This window comes from Hirundo rustica, chromosome 7, assembly GCF_015227805.2.
Source record: "Hirundo rustica isolate bHirRus1 chromosome 7, bHirRus1.pri.v3, whole genome shotgun sequence".
In the NCBI taxonomy this organism is placed as follows: domain Eukaryota; kingdom Metazoa; phylum Chordata; class Aves; order Passeriformes; family Hirundinidae; genus Hirundo; species Hirundo rustica.
In genome coordinates this window covers 3,209,525-3,233,823 of record NC_053456.1, presented here as the reverse complement: position 1 = coordinate 3,233,823, position 24,299 = coordinate 3,209,525, and the positions used below count along the sequence as shown (strand labels likewise).

At 39.5% G+C, this 24,299-nt stretch overlaps 1 long non-coding RNA gene across 3 annotated transcripts in view; it reads left to right on the top strand.

Moving 5' to 3' along the window:
* LOC120755181 (uncharacterized) overlaps window positions 1-24,299 on the top strand; it is a 73,732-nt gene that overhangs the window by 35,325 nt on the left and 14,108 nt on the right. Inside the window, exon 1 of one of the 3 annotated variants that reach the window (XR_005701657.1) lies at window positions 24,182-24,281. The exons of the other annotated variants lie outside the window; for them this stretch is intronic. This is a non-coding gene — a long non-coding RNA (uncharacterized LOC120755181). Of the gene's footprint in view, window positions 1-24,181; window positions 24,282-24,299 lie in introns of those variants that run through there. 3 annotated transcript variants of the gene reach the window in all.

Here is a 24,299-nt window from a genome sequence, read left to right as displayed (position 1 = left end):
TTCATTCACAGCATTCACTGATATCAAGAATATTCAAGTCATGTTGACCCTTTTTTACTTTTCCACTGATTACTAGGTTTGCCAGGACTTATGTCTCTTTCTGGCAGAAGGTGTTAGGGCTTCTCAAATGGTACCAAATGCAGAGATTTTATTCCCAGCTGAAACCTGGTGTGACAGAGCATCAGAGTCCTCCCTTCCTCACCGCTGGCAAGCAGTGGCTCAGAGACAAAAGTCACTCTTACAAGTTAAATCCATCACACCCAATACACTCAGCTTTGTCCCAGGTTACTTGTCATGGGCCAGATTCACAACTGCTTGATTAAATCTAACTCATGTCTGGAGCCATATGAAGAACCCAAGTTAAGAACCCAGCTCTGCACAGTGCTCTTTTCTTGATCTCTATGAATCGCTACAAAGATTTTTGTTAACCTCAAAATTACCGACCAAAAATTTTGGGCTTATTTTTTTGTTGTTGATGTTGACCTGCTTCTCCCCACCTTGTGAGTACAGTGATGATGGCCAGTGGAGCAGAATAATTGCTCTTCAGGCATATAATGCTGTGAATAATTTGTATTTTAAACTAGATCCTGCATAGGGAGGATATAAAAGTAATTTTAATACACAAATCATCTTTAATGGATATTGTCAAAAAAATTGTGAGAACTCAACTCCTCCCCCATATTCCTATTCCATTTACAAAGTGCATGAGAAATTACAGTCTTAATAAACACAGAAAATTGACAAATTGTTGCAGCATGAAGTGAACGATGATATATGGATACCACAAATCCTTAATTAGGTGGGTTTTATTTAAAGTTGACATAACTTCCATTTTTCTAATTAATTTTTTACCTGTTCAAAGAACTTGATCTCTTTTCTAGTTGAAAGGACACGTTTCTTGTCCATTACTTTCTTTTTTCCCCCCCTCAAAAAGAGACAGAGTCCTAAAATAATATGAGGCACATTATTTTTTATACACAGTGGTAAGAGATTTGCACTTTTAATTTGACTGTGTTAAATGTTATGGAGGAAGCAGGTCACATGAGGGTGAACTGTCTTTATTGTTATCCTAATATGTTTAAAGGGAGACATTCAAGCCATACTAATTTGTGTGATAATAACACCCTCGTCTGGGCGGTCCCAAGCCGAGGAAATCACTTCATCTCATTCAGCCTTTTGCTGAGTTATATTACATGTATTACCATGCATTAGCAAGCTATGTAAATTTGCAGTCCTTTGAGTGACAGTTTATTATTATGGTGGCTCCTCATAGGTAGAGTGGTGCAGGCATCTTAAAGCAGGTTTTCCTCTTCAAAATACGCAACTTTTTTGAATCTGAAAAACGGAAAGTAACTATTTTGAAGATGGCAGTTCTTCCACTTGTGGGGGAAAGATGTCAGTTGTTATTAAGAGGGCTTCAAAGGTCTGTGACAACTGATTTTGTTTTCCAAGCTGGTCTCTGTTTCAATCTCAGCTGTGGATCGTGCCTGGTGGTTTGGCTTCCCTGGGAGAAGGGAATTGGGAAAGTGAGGAAATTCAGTCACTGGAGCCATTTTGGCCTAGTCCCTGCATGATGAACGTGTGTTTTCTCATGCAGCAGCTCCGTCCTTGCAAGAGTGTATGCTCATGGTGAAGTCAAGCCACTGAAGTTTCCCCTAAAAATCCATTGAGTGACCCTCTTGCCTGTGTGGGGGAAAAAATGGTGCAATGGCAGTGAAGCAGCATGTTGGTTCTTCTGCTTGGGTGACCGGAGAGGATATCTGACCAGAAACACCTGTAGTCCAGTTAATTGTGACATCCTTAGAAGTCTACTATGGCAGTTGTAATTCTGACAAAGCATTTCCACCTGGTTTAGCAGGGCTTGCTCATAAACTGAATTATTATCAGATGAAGACTGCTTATTTAACTTGGCTTGCAATGGTTTTTTTCCCTTTAATTTTATTCTTTTTGTATGTGAAAGTTTCAAAGGCTGACGGGCATTGTATTTCCATGAAAAACTCCAAAATTTTTCTGTAAGTTAACCTATTAAAAGGAAACAAAATAATTTATAAAATGCAAAACACCAGTCAATGCCCCCCAAAAATCCCAACAAAACCCTTAAACTCCTTCATGCCTTGTAAGCATAATATTTAACAATTCATGCTTCAAAAAAATGTCTATTAAACTATGTTTTCATGAAACTGACGTAAATTTGGTGACAATTTTCTGAAAGCTGCTACTATGTATTGTTATTTTAATATTCTTCCAGAGGCTGAGTACATCATCGCCTAGGTTAAAGAGATGTTGAATACATTCTTAAAAGTTGGCAAACTATTGAATTCACAGGTTAAAGTACTTAGGAAGTGCATGAAAAGGATCTCAAACATATCTTAGAAAATTGTGAGCTTTTTTTTTTTTTATTGTTTGAATAAACTAAACAAACTGTCCCAGGAAAAGTGCAGTGCCTAAAAATTTTATTTATATGTAGAAAATAATAAACCCAAGTCAAGAAGCAGTGACCATTGGATGAACTTCCTAGGGGGTGTTATGATCTGGTTTGTAGGAAGCATATCCATTGTCTGTTGAATTTTTTTTTTTTTTATGGTGAGAATTTTTTTTTTTTTTTTAAATAATGAAACAAAATTTATCGTCTCACAAGCTCCTGGCCCAAGTGTGTGAGTGCAGAGGAAGCAGAGGACAAGCCAGTCGTGCCCTGCTTTACTCTGCTGTGCTTCATGGGCTTCACAGCTCTGACTGTTCTGTGTGTGTGTTGCAGCAAAAAGCCCACGAACAAGCCATGGATGGAGCATTTGCCTCTTGAGTTTTTTGTGCTTGTGTTGATTTGTCACATAAATGTTATATAAATGTAGCTTTCTATGTGTTAATATTACATACTCTTGAGGTGCTTGCAGCCCCCTCAGCATTCAGAAGGATTATTTAAATATTAACTAAAAAGCAGGTTCCACCATTTTATGGCATTACCTGGTTTAACGTGAGCACATGAATTATTAATTGTCTGTCTTGTTAAGTACCAGATCAGTTCCTTTTGCTGCAGATGGGGAGAAAGAAGCATGCAATGTAGGAGCACTCTGTAAAGCAGTAGTAAAATAAAATAGTAATAAAAAAACAAGTTCAAAAGCAAATATGAGGTGTAGGCCTTGTGTGGCTTCCTGTGAAGGGCCTTTCCTCAAACTAGTTGAGCCCTCATTGCCAAGGTGCTCATCAAATAAAAGGCATAGGAGTTTGCATGTTTCCAAACTTATTTGGATGATGAGCTGAATAATTTATGCAGAGCAAACGCTGTGAAGGCCTGTGAACTTTATTTCTGCCCTATCAGTAGAAATGATTCGATCCCAGCATGGTGCATTGACAGTGGTTAGAGCTGCTTAGAGCTCATCACCTCAAGTTCCTTGAACAGAGGTGAGGGGCTCAGCTTTCCCATTGATGGTGTCTGGAAAACAGGTATCTGTCTGTTCCAAGGAAAGCATGCTGCTTGGAAATCTACAGTGTAAGGCAGGCTCTACAGTGTGAAGCAGTGTTTTGGTGTCAGTCTCTTTGGAGTGAGAGAAATCAGCCCAAAAGTGAAGAAACAAAAGGATTTTTAAATCCTTTTATAACTAGATTGCCTCTTAGACTGGTTCAAATTGTCTCCACATCATGAATAAATGTAGGTCTGTCGCAAAACTGCTGTAGCCCAGTACTGGATGTGGGGAAGTCTAGTGGTTTATGACTGGCAAAGTCCTTCATATGTACTGGAAAACACTGGGCATTTCTACTTTTCTCCTGATACATGGAAATAGAGGAACCAGGGGGATGATAAGTTTCTGCTTTCTGAAAATGAAGTGCCAGCATCATTCCAGGAAGTCAAATAGGTTTTTTTAAGGTTTTGAAAAAGCTGAGTTAAAAAGCCCTATCTCTACACAGTGGTATTGGTACATTTGACCTGAGCAAACATTTACTAGAGAGCTGTTGAAGCAGTGGAGTTCAGAGGGAAATGAAAAGTGTTCCTGGAGGGTCATTCCCAGTCAATCCTCAGTTCAGCCACTGCCCTTTCCCTTTATCTTCTGCTCACCAAACCCTTGCCTGTGCACACAAATACCTGGTGAATTGATAGTCCCCCTGTCCTCAATATTACTTTCTTGAGCTTTCCCCTTGTCATTTCATCACTTCTATCCACCCCATCCTTCCTTCCTTTTATTTTTTTTCCTTTTTTTTTTTTTTTTTTTTTATTTTTTTTAGGTGTTTTTTTAAGATTACCTTAGAGTCCCAGCTCTGTTAGAAATGGTCACTTCTTCCCCCTGTACCATTTAAAAATCACATGGAGACAAAAATTTGCAGTATTTGCTCATCAGCAGCCTGAGAGATGGAGAGCAGCTGTTCTTTTATTGTGAAAGGCAGGAAAAAAGTGAGATCAAAATATTAACTATTTTCTCAATTATATGGACAGTATTTGTTGTGACTTTTTTAGTTGCTTTTTTTTTTCCTTTCAAGTTTTTTCCGTGTTCTGAACTTTAATTTTCTTGTGGAGAAGATACACTTTTCTTTCTCCTTAGCCATTCTTGACCTATGACTCATGAATGGGGCTCTTGATTGCCCAGATGATTTTAAACCTTTGTGAGTGTGGAGCAATACTGTGTTCTCAGTGATCTGGATGGAACAAGACCTTTCTCTATCCTCACGTGAAGTTCTGTGTTTAAATCACACCATATAAAATCTACATCTCAGCAAAATCTTCAGGCTGCAGCAGTGCACAACTGCAAACTCCCCCAGGAGACCAAAGCGTCCCACAAACTGTGGCAAATTTCCCACAAAGTCCTGCAAATTGCAACAAAATTCATGGGAAAGGAGGCAGGAAGTGATTTTCCCTGCCTGGGGAGAACTGTTGTAGAGGTCTGACCTGCAGGTTCTCACAAAAGTTGTAGGGAAAAAAAAAACCCCAAACATTTTTAATGTTGCACTGTGGAATATCTCTTTTTCCTATTTCCTATTTGGAGGGGAAGCACTAAAAATCTAGTATGTGTTTTAGATGTTTATTTTTCACTGGTGTGATAGCTACAGGTACATGTACAGCAAAATGCAGCGATCCTGGATAACAGGACTGCTGCTGATTGCGCCAACCCTGTTTCACCTACAACTTGTCGACTCCCCAAAGCGGTGCTGCTTGAACCACTGCCATTTCAAATATTAGCAGAAAGCCACACATTCTTTCATGCTTCAGTTATAAAGGGAGCGTATAAATTATTTAATTGGGAGAAAGTATTGCATTAATATATTTACACTTCTAATGCATTTACAGAAACGTGCTCCTCCTCCCTTGTGAGAATAATAAAACATTGGCATAAAGTTGCACCGGAGACACGACTGCGGATTGCGAGGAGTTCTACCCAGGGAAGCAGCCCCTTTTCATCCTCTTTTAGAAGGTGGCTGCTGCATTTTTAGAGCAAGATACAGCTGCCTGCTGTACCCTTGCTGGAGCTCTGCCAGAGCCTACTTTTCCCTCAAGAAACATGTGGTTGTTATACATCCGTCTCTTTTGCCTCGCTGCTCCCTTCATCTCAAGGGCAACTGCTCTCTGCAGATCACTTGTACCCTCCCAAACTGAGTTTGGGATAATGGCCCCGTGGATGCCATGTGTCTTAATCTGATGGCCAATGTCAACTCAAAGGAATGTGTTCTCCTAAATGTCTTCTAATTTAAGTGCACTGAGGCTTTTGCACTAGTCTGGTTAACTAGCACCCAGGCTTGTGATCTGCTTAGGCTTATGTTTCACAGGTACAGCTAGAATTCTGAAATATTTTAAACCATATGCCTGTTTGCCTCAAAGAAGAGGCTCTGTTTTTTAAATTTCATTTGATCCTCTCTGGTTTTCACTTTTAGGCAATGGATTCTCAGCTGCTGCAAAAGCATTGAAATTAGAGTCCAGATTAACCACAGACTTCAAGAATAGTATCAATGCCGAGATTGGTTTTGAATGGGATGTGGGTGTTTACTAGGAATGTTCTGCTGCAAAAACCCAACTCTTGGGTTGGATAGGGATTGAGTTAATAAAGGAGTGAGCCAAAAGGACCAGGGAATACTTGTAGGCTCATGTGTGTCCAGTGCCTGTGGCCACAGTTTAGCTGTCAGAACAGAAATGTGAATAGGAAATTAATAGAGATCATGTGTGTTGTCCATACTCTTCCACAGAGCCAGTGGAGTCACCTGGCAGGGTTGTGTGATTGTGGCCAGTGGGCAGAGTGACAGCTTTCTGATGTGCTTTCCCACCTTCCTGCTATTGCAGCTCATGGAATTCCAGAGGTAAGGATTTATAAAGATGTAATGGATGTGTTGAGCTGCTCCTGGCACAAGGCTTTGGTGGAAAGGAGCTGGTATAGCTGTTTCATCAGGAAATCCTTCTCAGATCTAGGTTAGCGGTTTGGATCAAAGTTGGAAAAGAGGAGGTTAAGGGACAGGTTGGTTCCAGGTTTGGTGTCCTGACCCATTCATTTGGGAATGGAGCCCACCACTGTGCTCTGTGCTTTTGCTGCTGTGGGTTTGCAGAACTGCTCTGGTGGAATTTAGAGAAGGCTGTTAATTTCCTTTTATACTTTCCCCTACATTTCTTGTCCTGTTCTTTGCTTTCTTTGTGGCTAGACCCGGGCAGGTAAATAAGGAATGTGTTTCAAGTGTGCTGCTGGCTGCAGGAAAACCACTCAGCCTTTAATTTGTACTCTAGGTGGAATAAACTCTTCCAGTATGAATTCCATCATATATTTCTTTAAGTCAGTGCTTGTCAGAAACCAAGGCAAAGCGATTCTGTGGATTGACTGCTGAGAGCTGGAGACTTTCTCTTGCTGCCCTGACCTCAACTTTTGTTGTTGACCAAGCCCTGAGCAACCTGGTCTAGTGGAAGGTGTCCCTGCCCATGGCAGCGGTTTGGAATGAGATGAGCTTTAATGTCCCTTCCAAACCAAGTCTTTCCATGATCTGTGACAGTGCATCTGTGTTAGTACCTAAGTTCTGAGGGGACTTGCCAACAGCTCTTGGCAATTTTATTGCTCATGTTATTTTGATCACACCCATATAGCACCAAAAAGTACATATATTTACTAAAGATATTAATAAAAACTCAAAAAAAACCCACTCAAAATTAAGCCGAATTAAAACAATTAAACCATCTCTCTCTCTTGCCTGAAATTCAGTGGAAACATTTCTGATGCTGTCTTTTTAATAGAATAAAGATGTGCACTAAAGTGCAACTGGATTTATGACAGAATGACCCTCTGTTCATTTACTGTTTCCAGGAGAGCAGCAGCTTTTGGCATGCTCTTCCCAGCTTCCTGAAAGGTGTTGCAGCTCTGCCTCAGAGGTCTCATATCCAGGATAACAGTGATTTACCTTATTTACTCGAAGCTGACCTCCCCTTTAGTACACTGCTCCTTCACTTAGTCAGCTCGATGGGCGCCAGATATTGTTCTCCTGCAGGAAGTTCTTCCTGGAATTCTGCAGCAAACCAAAGGCTGAGAGAGTGGGAAAATGAGAATAAGGTCAACTTTCCCTTAGGACTAGAGAGTAGAAGAAATACACTGACACCATTTGAGACCTCCTTCCCAGAAAAATAGAAGCCACAAATACAGCCAGATTACACAAACTGATTCCAGTACATAACTAGTTCTTACCATTCCTTTTTTTTTTTTTTTCCCTGAGATGAATACCACCTAACCTGTGTTTAAAGGAAGGAGTAAAATTATTTGCGTCGAGTAAAAATGCAGTTGGAGATTTGTCTGATTTTAGTATGTAGAAACATTAATACGTACTGAGTATTACTCAATACAATCAAGAATTTGCAAAATCAGGGGCACAGCAGATAACTTGCGTAAGGCAGAGTAGCATTATTTATTTGTGCTAAGAATTGCACTTTCAGTCCAACTTCAAATAAGCAAATATTCCTGGTGGATCTTAGCTAACCACCCTCCTTGCTGACCAGGGAAAATGTGACACATCCCTGACAAGTCCCACAGTTTGAGCCATGCTGCACATGCATCAGTGACAGGCTGAAGGCATATATGTATTTTTAGGATATTTATAGTTCCTTTCACCCCACTTGGCCCCAGTTTCCAGAAATTATGAATCATCGTTTTTGATAAAACAGAAAATAGCAGCAGCGACGAAAAAGAAGTCCTCCATATTTCCTAGGAATTGTTGCTGAGAGTCAGTTTGTCAAACACGTCTCCTCTTCACATCTATCTTCACTTTCTCAAAGAGGGCCTGGAGAAAGATTTGGGTCTGCTTTTTAAGATACCGAGGTTACAGGCAAATTGCAGAACGGTGATAAAAAACCAAGATGAAGATGAGGAGGACAGGAATACTGCAGAGTTTGGGCAATAAAAAGAGACAGAGCTAAAAAGTTACCAAGGAATGTTTCAGAGAAACAAAGGATGTGGTCTTGGGGTCTCCAGAGAGTGCAGTTATTTTATTATATTCTGTTCCTATTATCACTTTTGTTTCGTTCCAGGGAGATTTTCAGTAACTTAAGGAATAGATTTTGGGGCCAGCTACGTATGCACACAACTCCTCTTGAATTCCACTGGGGTTATTTGTGGGCAACAGCGGGCAAAATGTGGCCTTTGGTGGATGATTTCTGTTGCCAGCTTGTAGTGTCACTATAGCCACACAAAAACACAAGTATTCAAAAGCAACTGCTTTAATCTGTCATTAACGTGAAAGGCTCTGAAAGTCATGCGGATGTGTTACTTACATTTTTTCCCTCAATAACTCCAATTTTGAGGCCCTATCTATCCCTTATGTGTCATAATCACAACTTTTTTATTTATTTTTTTAGTTCACTGAACCAGCAAGCACACACAGTCCCTGTAAAACAGCCACTAGCTCCCCTGTCAGGTACTGTTCCAATTTTACTTCAAATTTCCTGTTTTATGGATTCTTTTCTGAAAAACTCCTCACGGTATTCTCCAAAGAATGTGAACTTTCCTTTAAAACAGAAGAAATTGCTGTCCTGTAAATCGTATTTGGTTCAGTCCTGAGATAGTCTTTATTTTTAATCTCAACAACATTTGTTATTACCTCTTAAATGTTTTGATTCTATTTTATGTTTCTTATTAGAGTTGCTTCTTTGGATTTCTTAAAAATATATATTTTATTGTGTTCATTTAATTACATAGATGTTCTTCAGATATGAGAATAAATCTTATTTACAAACCCTTCCCTCTGCTCAGGCTGTAGTTAAAACACATGTACAGGATACCACAATTTGAAGTGTGCAAGGCATTTGTGTTTTAATTAGAATCTTAGAGGAGAAACTTGTTCACATGAATTACTAGCTGGATTTTTAGCGGGTTGTATAAATGGTGACAAATTACATCTTTGTATTCAGGGAGAGTGTGGAGTTACTTGGTGGAAATCACTACATATGTTAAATCTTCTCAGTGTCTGCTATAAATATTGAAGATATGTGGGTATGAAATTATATGAGCACCAACGACCCAAGAGTAATTAAAATATTTGATCTGCTTCTGTTTGCTGCAGAAAGGAAAAAAAAAAAAATCTGATTTTTAGACTTTCTTTAAAAGAAGAAAGAAAACAAAGTGAGGAGAAGAGAAGTAACTTCCTCTTACAGCATCAGTGTTTGTGGTGAAATAGGGCAGGGCAGATAAGGTTCAAAGTAGTTAAGGGAAATCCTTGCAAACCTTGAAGGGCAGCGCTTGGCTCATACTCTGATTTAAGTGGTGAGGAACCTGAGACACTTTCCCTGTAAAGACATGGATTTATCCCAGTGATTTTTGTGTATATTTATTCTCTACATTTGCTTTATGTACATATTTATTTTAAGCAAGAATCTGTCCTGCTGAAAAATACTTAAAATTTTCCTCCTCAAGTAAGAGATACTGCTGAAGGTGGTCCTTGTAGGTGAAATGCTAAAATTTGGGGATTGTGAAGGTCTGTGATGTCGTAGTAACATGAACTAGAGCATTGGAAGACTGTGTTTTTTCCACCAAAGAAATTATTGCCTGTCTGTGTGTTTGGTGCAGCCAGAGAAATTAAAACTGCTGGCAAGAAAGTGGCTTTTGAGAAAAATTGGGGGTTTTTTTTGATTCAGTGGAATCTGCAAAGGACACTGCATAGTTATTGGTGAACCTCTCATGCTTGGAAAAATACCCTAATATGTCTGTCTCAAATACAAGCTCTCATCTTCCAAAATGATACCTCTATTAAATTAACTTGTTTCTGTCAGCCTCTTCTTTACTTAGGGCTGCTTTCAGTGTTCCATAAAATGCCAATAATGGAGATGACTTACGTCATCTCCTTCAACGTGTGCTCTTTGATGGGTTTGTATCCCATATGTACAAGAAAGTATTTGGGTCTTCTGATTAGCTCAAAAGACTTGAGTTTTGCTTTTTGCTTGCAAGTCCTCATTACCTCCAGCTCCAGTGGTGCTGGGTATTTTCAGAGTCAAATTGAAGAGAAAAGCAGCAGCAGATACCTGCTTGCTAGGAATAAGTTTAGGCATATAAGTGTGTATGCACCTATAGAAGTAGATTCATATATATATACAATATATAAATGTATGATCCACTTTTAGTTTTTATAGCAAGTGATATGATTCTTCTTGAAGGAAATGGGAATTAGTTTCATTTCTAAGCATAAACTCAACAAGAGCTTCCACTGGTAAACTTTTATGGGAGTTGTTCCCACGGCCTTTGGACAACTTTAGGCAGCAAATCTCTACTGCTTGAGCTAGCAAATCTCTACTGCTTTAGCTCTCTTCTGAATAATTTTGACTGTGCTGAAGTGCTGTATGCCCAATATGTGGAGTTAACTGTGAGAACATGGAAATTAACTTTGCTTATGACACATTATTTTTCTAATTTCATTTTTGTCTCTCAGCTTCTTCAGACTTCCCCATGTCTGACAGAGTGCCTTTAGTGAGGAGTAAAACTTAAGGAAGTGCTTTGCATGTGCCTTAAAAAAATCTTAGGTGGTGGTAATGATATATTGAATAAAATATCAAATGAAAATTCAACAGGGACAATCTTTTCTTATTCATTTGAGCAACCTCACCTTGAGGGTAAAGGTGTCTGCCAAATTATGGTTAATGGTTTAATGCGATGAGCAGTGGAGGTGGGGCTGTGGCCTCCAGTGCACACCCTGGATGCACACAGGGATTAGAGCAAAGAACTTTTTGACTGCAGGAGGCACTGAATTAATCCCAACACCAAAGGAATTTCCCTGGACTTCTCTCTTTTTAACTTCTTGATCAATACTTGTAAACCTACTTAACGATTCTTGGTAAACCTACTTAGAGGTTCTTTTACCTTTTTGCTCCTGATAAGCTTGCCCTCTGTGTTTTCAGCAAGTTTTGTTTTCTTCAACTATTTAGGAATGTTTCCCCCTTCCACCATTCCACTAGGGAGGCAAGTGCATTTACTTCAGTATTGTCTCAGGAGCTACTGAAATTCAGAATGCAGCACTCAGCAATAACTCTAGGAGAAAAAAGAAGGAGTTTAAACTGGGAAGAACAAGTACTAGAACAGTGACTGATGTTCTGTAGGTGTGACTCTGTGAGGTGTTGGTTTTTTTTTTGTTGTGGATAAATAACTCCTGAATATTTCCATAGCAATTCCCATTGCTTGAGTAGGTCGCTTGACTCTGTGCTTTTCTGCTTTCTGGTTTGAGCGTTTAGAGACAATCTTGGCAAAACCCTTCTCCTACACTGGCTCCTCCATGAACATCTCCCTCCAGATATCATGCAGAGGAGGAAAAAAAATTGGTGCCTGGGTTTGTTTGTTGTGGTTTGGGTTCCACCACCACTCGCGCTGAGCTGAGACATGAGGCTCATCACTTTTTGAGCGCCAGGAGAAAGGAAGCTGCTGCTGCGGGGAAATCCAGGAACTTCCTCTTCCTGCTGGTCAGCCTCTTTCTTCCCGAGGTTGGCCCCTTTCCCAATGGGCTGCTAAGAGCCCAAAGCTCACTGGCTGAAATCCTGGCCTAATTAAAACCCGTGCCAAGCCTCCCATTGACTTCGAGGCTCTCGCCCAGCGCATCATCGAGTCCAAGGGCCGCCTCACTCCATTGTTTATGGGATTGTTCCGATGGCTTTTCTTGGGCGACGCTCAAACGGCTCACAGCTCTCCTCCCCTGCGGACAGGCAGCCGGCTCCAAACCCAGTTCATCATCAGGCAGCATTTTATCAGTTTTAACACAATATCTTTGTAAATTAGGCCAAAACAAGTCCCAGATTCTCAGCGGTTCCTCCGTAGCTGCAGTCTGGAAGCGTGAACTTTTCTGGATTTATTTTGTTTTGCTTGTGCGGAGAGGCTGGGAGATCCCCGTGTGATGCCTCCTGCATTGTAATTACACGCATGCAAATTTTGGCAATGGGAATACATTAAAGAGCCAGTGGAAGTGGTAGGAGGATAGAAAAGGAAAGGGTTGACTCCAGAAACTATCAGATGCGGCTTTGACAGAGCAAAAAGTATCCCAGTTCTCATATGGTACAGTACAGGTACAATGTTTATGGTGATGTAAGAATTTTGTAGGATTTTAATCTTTGGAGGTGTTGATGTGAAAAACAATTAAAAAAACCCCAAAACAACAACAACAACAAGAACTTGAAGAAATTTGTAATTAATAACTGAAAAAGTGTGTTGGTTTCTTAGAGCTTTTCTTTTTTTCCCACTTTGACTTTCATAATATGTCCGTGCTGGTTTTTTCTTTGTTTTGCTTTGGTTTCTTTTTGTGAGGAAAAGGAGTTTTTCATTTGATTAAGCCATCTACTTGAACTTGTTTAGTGCCATGTGTTATAAAAACAAAAGCAGATATAAACATAAAACAAACTATTAAGCAAGCGAAAAGAATCCTGAAATGAAACATTCAGACTTGATTTGTGAGTGGGTCACCCTGTGGTCCCTCTGACCTCAAACACAACGGCAAAACACACTCTTTAAAACCACTGGGAAGTAAACAGTGCTCTTGGCTGGTGGTGGTGAGGGACTGGGTCCTGCTCATGCCCTGAGCATCTACACTGACCTCTGCAGATCCCTTGTCAGGTTGTGTTTCCAGGTTCTTCCTCCAGGTAAAATGATTTGTAAACCTTTCAGTTTAAACCTTTTAGTTTAAACTCTTAACATTCATTTCCTACAATTGTTTTACCAAGGATTGGGAGAGAGGTGTTTGATGCGCAGCATTTGATCTGCATCAGGAGTTGTGTGCTAAGACATGTACAAGGAGTGCTTCTGAAAGAGACAGCACCAGGTCCTGCCTTCCCTGAGGATCTCTAAAGCAATTGATGGACTTTGAGATGTGCAGGAATGGTAGTACCAGTAGTACAAACCACCACCCATTCGAGAGTTGGCGTGCCCTTTGATTTCTGTGCAGGAAAGCAGGAAATCCCTTTAATTTGTCATTTACTCTTGGTCCTACAGCATGAATCTGAGCGTGCCACAGCTTTTGTAGAGTAATTTTTGAACCTTGCAGTGCAAAAAAGCAGGAGGAGGGAGCATCAGGAATTTCCCTGAAAATGAGCTTATCTCTTAAAAAAAATAAAAAAAAAAGGCAAGTGAGAGAAATTATTTCATAGATTTCATAAACAGTTCAAAGTCTCCTTCAAGACCTCTCATACTATGCATGTTTTTCATTGTTCTTTAATGAGTAAATGACCCACTAATGTGCACAAGAACATATCAGAAGCACATGGCAGTGAAGAAGTTTGGGTGATAGTAGGTTTGATCAAAGATTTTTCAAATCTGACCTCAAGTATTTGATGAAGAAGATTAACATGGAGACAATTTACCAAACAAATACAGCATTGAGAGCCAAGAGACAGGCTGAGGGAATTGGAGGCTCCAGATTGCCCACATAAAGAATATCATTAAACATAAAGAAAACAAAGCCAGGACAAATGTCTGGGATGTGGAGTCCCACGGAACAGGACTTGTGCTGCCGATTGACTCCCTTTCTATTTTTAAATGCAATTTTTAATATAACATGTAATTCTTTTCTTTTCATACCAAATAATAATAATAAGTTCTTCCTGTGACCTGGGTTCTAACCATGTTACTCTAAGCATTTAAAAAGATTTCTGGAGCAGAATTGGTTAATTAGTGCTTTGTGTTACATATGACCCAACCAGAGATAAAAAGGTTTAAAGGTCTCTTGTAACCCTGCAATGCCATTTGTAACACAAAAATAACCCCCTTTCATTACTGGCATGCCACTGTAGCAGGCAGGTTATTTTTTCCCTTCGCTGCAATGAGGGCAGCTTTCGCATCAGAAGAATTCTTGGCAAATTAATGCGCTACCTCTTGGGCTAATTAAATTAGAAAGGATCAAAAATACAGAGCAGCTTTTGTGGTGGACACAATGTTGTGCTTCATGCATCTTGCTCAGAGAGGAATTTCTGCCATTTAGCCCCTTTTTGCCTCTAGCAGCGTTCTGGACTCTCTAACACAGTCAAGTTCCTAATTTGCCTCAATGAGAGAGAATTATTAACTGATAATAAGAAAAGGAGCATTCACAGCTCCAGGCTGGGCTGTGTGGAAAAGGGTGAGCTACACAGCACCTGAAGCGCATGCAATTTTTATTAATTCCTGCCTAAAACAATGCATTCAGGAGTAAAATTGCTGTGCAAATGACAAAAACAATTATAATTTTGATTCTTCGGTTCTGAAAATATGAACGGCTTTATCTTAAATATGACTAGATTAAACTAGTAATAAGTTCGCCTCTCCTTGAGCCTACACAGAGCAGTTTTGGTTGTGGCAAGTGCATTTCATTTTGAAGCTGGTTCCACTTAAATTGATTGTTCTTGTCTTTAGAAGTATTTTTGAAAGCGAGAGAGGTGTAGTTTTTCATTTATGCCAGCGACGTGAAAGGCAAAACTGCTTTTACTCATTGCAAATAGTAATTGTGCTGCTTGGAGAGAACAATCTATGCAATAAAAGGTATTAAAGTGGATCTAGGATAATTCAAAGCAATGCAGCAAGAGTGCCCATAGATGGACATAAGGTTACAGTAGGATATTCTCATATTTTTTTATCCCAAAAGCCATTTCTTGTTAGCACAGAGAGATGCTCCCTGTCAGAGTTGGACTGGGCTGTGCCCCTCTTCCAAATGCAATTAATGGCCATGACCAAGCAAGCCTTGCTGTTCCTGCTCTTAGACAGGGGAAACATTTATTAAACCTAATGGGAGTCGGCTGGACAGGGAAAAACAGTATGAAGACCCTTCACATAAAGACATAAAGCTTAAAAAATAATTCTTTTTCCAAGAACTTCTAAACTTTCTTTGCTTTCAAGATACTGAAACCTCTGCTTGTTTTTTCCTATGCAGATACTGGTTTTCTGTGGTCAGTATTTTTGCCCACTCACTACCGTACTGGAGTCTGTAAAACTTTCCAGGCTCATCTCTACCTGCTTTGTTTTCAATTTCAAACATACATGAGTTTATATGTGTCTGAAACAGATAAATTCCAAGATTTTGAAATAGTCAGGAGGGCAGGTATTGCAAGTTCCAGCCGCTTCAGGGTAACAGTAGCTCCTGCACAAATGATTCGCATGGAGTTTGGGAATAGAGAGACTTGGATTTTCTTTTCTTTTCCAGAAAAGCAAAAGTGTGCTGTTGTAATAACTTGCATTTCATCAGCATACTCAGCATATCCTCAAATGACCTTTGCATGTATTTAATTTGGAGGGGGGGGAAAAGCATAAGTGAAAACCTGGAGTTTGTGTATTTTTTTTTTTTGGGAACACGTGAAACATGAACCAGTGTGTGGCACACGTGATTTGCGTGACTTGTGACTCTGTCTGCATTTCTATAATAATTATATTAATAATAATAGAAATACAATGAGTAACCACAGTTGTAAAGACAGTGCCTATCCTGGAAAATTTTGCGAACTGAAATATTTTGGAAGAGAAGATAGTAGAGGGAAGAAGAGCTGAGGGAGAACCAGGCTTGGCTGCAGGAAGCAGGAGAGAAGCAGTGGGGTGGGAGCAGGATAGTACCAGGTACCCAGTCCCACCCCCTGTGCTCTGCTCCTGCTCCTCATCCAAAAACTCAAAAATCTTTGGACAGACTGGAGAGAGGAGAAAAAACTCTCTGAATGAAAGGACTTAGAAACTGATCTCATGTATTCCCTATTTCTTTGAAGGAATTAAAAAAACTCGAAAAAAACAGTCCAAGAAACAGTGCAGAGAGCCCAATTATTTCAGTTAATTACTTTTGAAATAAACTATTCTTGATATGTGTAAATGCAGGAGATTATGATGCATTTTACAGCTTTTTAATTTGTTTTTTTTTCTTCTTTTTCTTCTTTTTTTTTTTTTTTTTTTAATTTGTATTAATGAAACAGTACTGATTAAACAGGCCTCATGGAACCTTTAGGACTGCCAAAAAAACCTGGAGGTGTGTGATACTGTGCTAAGAGCACTGGGCTGTGTTCTGGGGTTGTTCTTGTTTGTTTGTGTGAAGAGGAGGGGAAAATGAAACCCGGTGTTGTTTGGGGCTTGGAAGCAACCTGGTCTAGTGGAAGATGTCCCTGCCATGGGCAAGGGGCTGGAATGAGGTGGTCTTTAAGGTCCCTTTAACCCAGACCCTTCCATGATTTCCAGCTGCTCACTGAGACATCAGTGAGGCTCTTATGGTGCGCTGTGGTGGAGTATAAGTGTGAATAAAAGGCAAAATAAAATTCTAGGAAAGTAATTTCTTAACTAGAACTGAAAAAATATTTTAATCAAATCATTCAGGAGTGGGAATGATCTCTTACAAGTCTGTAGAAATCTTTTGAAATATTATTTCCTGTACACTCATGAGAGCAATCTGGTCAAAGGAAACGATGATTATGCACATAATTTAGGAAAGAGAAGAAAAACTTGGATATTTCAAGCAAAGCTGAAAGGTTTGTACTAGTCAATCATCATGAAAAGAGAAACTCCTGACTTTGCATTTATGCGTTTACATGAGATCATTTTGTGGAATAATCACTTTCTGATTCTAGACACTTACCAGGAAAATTGGGAAACTTGTGCAAAATGATGGCCTGACTGCAGTTAAATTTTATCTGAACTTCACTTTCCAGGAACTTCCACAGTGCATGGATGGTAGAGTTTTGTATCCAGGTGACTCCCAGTAGTGTAAGACTGAACAAGAAAATCTTCTCATGAAATATCCCACATACATGCAGAAAAATGAAACCCTGACTAGCTTCTGATTGCTTTTTATGGTTTGTGAGTGAAATGAGGCTTTTAGCAAAGAAACTCTTCATGAAATTTAAAGGAATAGGGATCTACCTCTACTGATCCTTTATTCCCAGATCTTCTATGCTTGGTGCTGTCTCCTTTTATGTTTGGCTCACACTGTAAGAACAGCTTCTGGGATATTTTATTACTAAGTTTTCAATGATTTAAAAAAATATCTTACACATCAGGTTACCACATGAACAAAAAGTGAAGCAGCCCCCTGAAAGCTGCAAAAGTACCACCAATATGCAAGAAATTGTCTCCATAATGCAAAATATTAGGGATTAAAAAAAAAAAAATTATGGAAGGTTATAGTGGTTTAAGTTAAAAAAAAAATTAAAAGTTTATGTGCTGATGCAACTGCATCTCCCTGTTAGTTAATTGCAATGAGGTGCTTGAGATTGTAAATGCATCCTTCCTTGGGTAAATCTTGTGAGAGAAGCAGCCTTGGGAGACTCAGGCAGGACCAAAGGCACTCAGCACTGCAGGGAGCCTGGATCTTCTTCTCCAGAGGTCACTTCCTTACCCCAAACATATGCAGACTTTCCTTGAGCAAATTTTGTTGGTGTCTGTTTGCTAAACAAATGTTGTCCTAAACACACAAACTGTTGCATGGTTTCAAAGAAGAACCAGTTTGGTACTGATGATTCACTCCCTGAGGCTCTGCCCAGGCAGAGTGATTCCCTTCTGATTTTCTTTTTCTCTCTTTTTTTTTTTTCCCTTTTTTTCTCCCATGAAATTTCATTTCCTGGCAGTTGCGACATTTCTGAGCTCTATTGTTTGCAGTGGGGACTCCCTCTTTTAGAGGCTTGTTGAAGTAAATTCAGTTGGTGGCTGGGTGTGTTGGAGACGTGGGTTTAAATTTAAGTTTTCCCTCACTTGGAGGCCAGTAACGAAAAAATGCGCTCTGAGTCTGAAAGGCTGGATCTTGTTCTGGGTGTGGGTTAATTGAGGGCCCTTATTCTCTGCATGGGGGAACTGAGGCCTTGGAATCTTGGAAAAAGGCCTGGTTGGATGGAATTCTGAGCAACCTGGTCTGGTGGAAAGTGTCCCTGCTCATGATAGAGAGGTTGGAATGAGATAAGATTTAAGGACCTTTCCAGAAGTTCTGTTTTGTTTCCAGTCCAAAGGCATTTTGGGATGATGTAAATTGCTGTAAAAGGAAATTCATTCCATAGTTCTGCTCTTGGATCCTACTGCAAAGTTCAGGATTGTGTGAGGGCTTTGCATCTGTATCTGAGCTTTGTGTATTGTTGTTCCGGCAAGGCGCTGGGGGGGAACGCTGCCGCTCTTTGGGTAGAAGTTTATCACAGGGATATTCTCCCTGCTGCTTTTTCTCGTCTTTGTTATCCTTTTGTGAAATAAAGCAGTTTGCAAGTGACACAATTTCTAGAGGAACTAAGGCGACGGAGAAAATTTTGGTGTCCTGACACCACATTTTGGATTATTTTTGACTTTTTTTTTTTTTTTTCCCTCGCCATCTCTGAAATCGCTAATAACAGATGCTTGAATTCTAGTCAAGTGAAAAATTCCAATTGATTTCAAAAGAAGTTGGATTGGATCCTAGCATCAGTTTGGCACCTATGAAAATACAAACATATGCAAGGGCCTCACTTTCAACTGCACTCAAAAACAATATTAAAAAATCCTAAACCAACAGCAAAAATTTTGAAATTACTGATTTAGAAGAAAAAATCTTTGAAATTTGCAGACATTTCCGATAGGAAATGTAAAGCATTTATAACAGTTCTGAACAAAAATTTGAATAGAGGCCATATTGTCTATTTGTCATGGAATCACCTTTGACGTTGAGATCCTACTTTTTTTGTGGATTTTATGTTCAGTACTCCTTGGTTCTGAAGGCACCACACTTTGGCTCAGGGTTCCTGTGTAGATATTTGATTTGGGTTTACTCTTGGGGTGTTCTGCTCTTGCTGGGCTCGAGCATATGGTTTGATTTTCAAGTGAAGTGACACCACTTCTTACATATGCACATTACTCATTCGCCATGCAAGTTCAATAAAATCATGGCATCTTTTATTTTTTTATTTAAAGCTGACAAAGAAGTCATACTTAAAAACCAATCTAGGAAATTACTTCATTGTCAAAATTATTTCCTCTGATCATTTCCATGCTTTAGTTTTTATATTATTCTTACTGTAGCTGTGGTGGACTTTCACCACTGGAATGAATGGGAAAATGACATCATAGTAAAATGTCATGTTTTTTCAGCTCTTAAATGGTTGAACTACAATTAATCAAAATTGGTGTGATTTTTATGAAGTGATATGACCAATAATTTAGGATTTTTAATTGCTACATGAAAAGTCTTATTTTTTTTTAAAGGCAAAGGCATAAACATTTAGGAATACTTCTTTCTTTTTTTTTTTAATAAGAACAGTACGAATTTAATATTATCATGTGACTCCAACATCAAATGTTGCCTGTGTGGTGTGAAAGGGTAAATACAATGTTGTTAAAAGATGTCTACTTTTCTTTCCACTGTCTGGGAGGGTGATGTGCATAACTCTGTGCAAAAGATAGCTTGCTTGATGTAAAGTTGCACTGAGCAGTGTATGGGATGGCAGCCTGCCAATTAGTGACCCATTTTCTAGAAACCGAGTTTGAGGCCGTGCCAACCAGTCACATACATCTTATCTTCAGCATCGTAGTGCAGCCTCGTAATTCGTGCGAAATTATGTTTGACGTTAAATTATAAACCCTTAGTGTAATAATAAAAAAAAATAAATAACCCTAAAAGCAAATTAAAAATTATGTTTTCACTGGAGCAGGTTATAAGCCCACTAGAAATGCGATATGTAGCCATCAGTCTATGGGCAAAATTCCATTTCTCAAGTGTTGCTTTTTTTTTTTTTTTTTTTTTTCATTTTTTTTTCCTTCCCTCTCTACTTAGCAAAAAAAAGCTGAAAATCAGAAAATTAAGCTTAGTTAGTGCAAAGAGGTACTTTGTTTTTTAATTTCAGCTGATGGATAAGACCCATTTTTAATTAAAAAAAAAAAAAAAAAGATGTGGTGCAAGGGGGCTATTTCTGCTACATCCTTACCTATCACAAAATCTTTAACCTTGTTCCAAAAAGTTTGGGTTTTGTAGAAAAAAAAGTAGTGAGGAGGTAAAGCAAATTCTTTCCAGATGCTGTCCTGGGACCAAAATATTTTTGTGTGATCACTGCAGTGGTCCAGTGTTGCCAGTGGCAGGTTTGGGGAGGCAAAACTTCTTTCTGCCCATTAAAATCTTGGTGATCTTTCTGTACACAATTATGAAATGTCAGTCATATAAACAAAAAATAATAAAAAGAAGACAATTAAAGTACTTCTGAACAGCCTAAGATTGTTGGCATGTAAAATTCTTCTCATTAACTAGAATTCAAGCTCCAGTGAAAACGGTTTTAGGATGCCTTCAGTGCCCAAACATATGAAAATTTATCCAAAATCACTTATAATGTGACTTTAACTTACTTTACTTCACTTTACACTTGTATCTCGAAGATTTCTTAGCACCTCTAAGTTCATACTTATCACTATCTTCTCACAAAGCTACTGAGGTGTTCATGTTTATTTATAAAGATCTGAAAAGATCTTACTCACTTTTAATTTGTTTGTTTCTAAATTGTTCCTTTGTGTGGCCATAAAGAACATACTGTGTTAACACCAAGGTTCAGAGTTCACCCATTTAAATGCCCCAGCTTGGTCCATTGCAGTCTTCTCCTTGCCTGGCGGTGCCCATCATTCCCAAATAAAGGTTGGGATAAGCTCCATTCTTTGGGGGCAGGCATGGGACAGCGCAGATTTCCATGGCACTGGCGCTCCTGAGCCTCCATGAGGTGTCAGACGCCTCTTCTCTGCATCCAAGACAAGACCTCAAAATCACTGCCAGGTAACTCCAAACAATGCTTACGCATCTTCTAGCGCCAAATTAATTCCGGCAATGGGAATTAATTTCCTAGCGTGTTTTGGGCAGGAAGAGGTGAATTAATCACTGTGGACACCACGACACCCTCCAAAGCCTACAGTTAGTCGTGGGCTCAGATTAGCATGAAACCGGTTGTAATTGGGTTCCGCTTCTTTATCATTCAAGAGCTCTTTTACATGACAACAGGATACTCACATCTCCAAGGGATACCTTTGGCACTTCCACCGCTTTCAATTCTTTGCACACCCCTGTTCATTGCTGAAACCTTGGAACCAAAGCAGGACGCAGGGAGGTCTGTCCGTCTGCTTTATTTCACCTAAGCAAACGCTGCGCTCCCTCGTTGGCACAGGAAGCATTTACAAAAGTTGTTTAAAGAGCAATTGCTCTTCTTCGCCGGGGATGCCGGTCTTTGCTCAGAATTTAAATCAGGTTTGTGGCTCAGAAGGGGAATGTGAGGCTTCTGAGCTGCGTTTATGAGCCCAGTGATGCTGATGGGCCTCAGGGAAGGAGATGTCATTGGACTGGCTGTGTGTTTAGGCTACTCTGTAGCCCCATATTGCTCTTCACTGTTAAAATTGTGTGCAAAAGAAAGAATTAGGAGATTTAAAAATGCATAATGTAAATAAGCTCTGAACACTGTCAAGTAGATGCGATTGTATTGTTGAAAGTGGAGATCCTAGAGCCATACTGGTGTAGAAAGCAGGCCCTGTGTCTCTGGCAAGAAAATTTAACCCAGATTGCAGGTCCACAAGTGGGGTCTGCACTGCCTGCACTTGTTTTTGTTGCTGCCTGTATGTTTCCTAAGTATTTAGCTATGAAGTCTCATTCTCTTTATCTGTCTTGACAGATGGAATCAGTAAATGTTACATTATCAAGTTTTATCTAAAAATGTCTCCCATTGATAGCGCATTTATATCGTGTCATAATAGCTCTTTGTACCAGAGCAAGGAGAGCTGGGAAAATCCTAACTAGTGAGTAAGCTTGCATTTTTAAAGTAGTAAAAAAGTCCTTTGTTCTATAGCATCCTATTTTTAGAGTGAACTTAATTAAAGTGAGTTAGGAATTTTGAAATCTGGAATAGGAAAAATTGGGTCATTATTAATTATTATGTATATAATAAATCCAGGGGCTGTGGTCTTTTTTCTTCACAATGCACGTATGTCTTCTCCTTCCTCACAGGCATTTTTCATTACCAGAGGAATCAACTTCCCTTCTCCAAGGCCCTGGCTTAGCAACTTGCTGAGCTGAGAATCGAGCTGTAAGCGCACAAGGAGGACTTTTTTTTGGGGAGGTTTCACTCCAGACGTTGTCAAGGGCATTTTCTGTGCTGAATTTCACATAGTGCTCTGTCAAATCCCAGTTTCTCCAATGCATCTCTGCAGCCGCATTTCCTCCTCCCAGTCCTTCAACACCTTCTCCCTCTCACCTGCTCCCTGTCAGTCTGCAGTCAAGGAATTCAGGTTTCTGTAAATGGGAAGGTGAAGCTCTCGGGGCCACGGGGACTAATAATGTCCCCAGCTCATATTATTTTCTAGTGGTGTTCATATCCCCTAATCAGTATAACTCATGTTGGTTTTCTCTCCCCTTTTTCTGCCTCTGACTCTTTTTTCAGAGTCAGCATCCCTCTTGTCAACTGTTTTTCCCGTCCTGTTTTCTTCCTCCCCATCACCCCCCAGCTCCTGTGCTCCCCTGTCAAGTCTCCGACTTGGATATTGGGGTATACTGACGTATTGTGCTTTCCCATCTACCAAATCTGCACCTCTGCTGCTGCTACACATGTACCACAACAATGTGCCCTGGGGTTGGTCAGGACAGATGTGGCCTGTCCATGTCACCTGGGCCCCTCTTTCCTTCTGAATCCCTGGGGAAGGAATTGCCCAGGTAAAGCAATGCAGAACGGCCTCGACGCAAACAGCTTAAGTGGTAATTCCTCGGCTTGGGGTAGCAAATAGGATCTTTTCCAACTTGTACCATGATTGCTATTCCTGTGTGAGCTAAAAAACTCTGAAGAATTCCAAATTACTTTCTTTATAAAAAGTTGATATAACTAGAAATGCCTTTCTACCTTTTTTTTTTTTTTTTAAGTGTAGTTTTAAAAACTCTTAAGGTTTTATTGCATCATCTTTTGAGAAATGAGGAAACACTGGGACATCAGTGATTTTTCTCTCCCCTTCTCTCAAACTTGTCTTTACATTTCACTTGGAGTTCAGTACTGTTAGAGCTTTCCACAAAAATTTCCTAAATAATTTGTTCTAACTATGCCACGTTGGTGAGAGGTTCTTCTGGTTTTACATTCATTGCTAAACTGCCAGGGCTGCACTGGTTTGTGCTATTCAATATCTGTTTTTACCCTCATAATTCTTGGATTATTCCCTGTGACATCCTGTCAAATCTCTTCAGTTTGGACTCTTGTAAATGATGCCCCTTGGGTTTCTCTGAGTGCCTACAAACAGACAGGAAATGTTCAGCAGTGATTAAAGCTCATCAATATACTCTGTCAAGTAGCTGCTGTATTTAAAACCATAGGTGGATGGATCTTAGCAGTGGAAAAATTGGTGAGGTAAAGTAATTATGATGTTTACTTCTAGGCTGCATAAGAGGACACAAATACCTACACACATGTACCTATATATTTATGAAAAAAAATGCACTTAGAAGACTAAAAATATAAAATAAAGACCAAGACCAAAAAACAAGTAGCCAAGTAACTATTTCTATTTTGCCTCATAAACCTATACTTTAGTTTAATTGTAGGTATTAATTACTATATAAATACTAGAGTGTAAAATGAGTATGTAAATAAATATAATGAAGATTTATTGCAGCCCAACATTATTGTTTTTCGCTTGAATATTTGTTTTTCCATATGTGGCATGCTGTTGGAATGCAGTAACAGGTAGGGAGGTTATTGTTATTATTATCAGCTTTCCAGTAAAAGGTAAATGGTAATTCTTTCCTAGGCCAAAATTTCCCTCTGGCAAACCCAGTTTTGAACTGCTGAGCTGAAGCTTCAAATTTATACCTTGTGGACCCAGAGAAAAGACTTGTAATCTGCTCTTACATGGCGCTAGAAGAAATCCTTCTAAAGTACCACGTGGAGATCAGCTAAGTGTTGAGGGAAAAAATGGGGGAAAAAAGTAAGAAAAGTTGGTTTT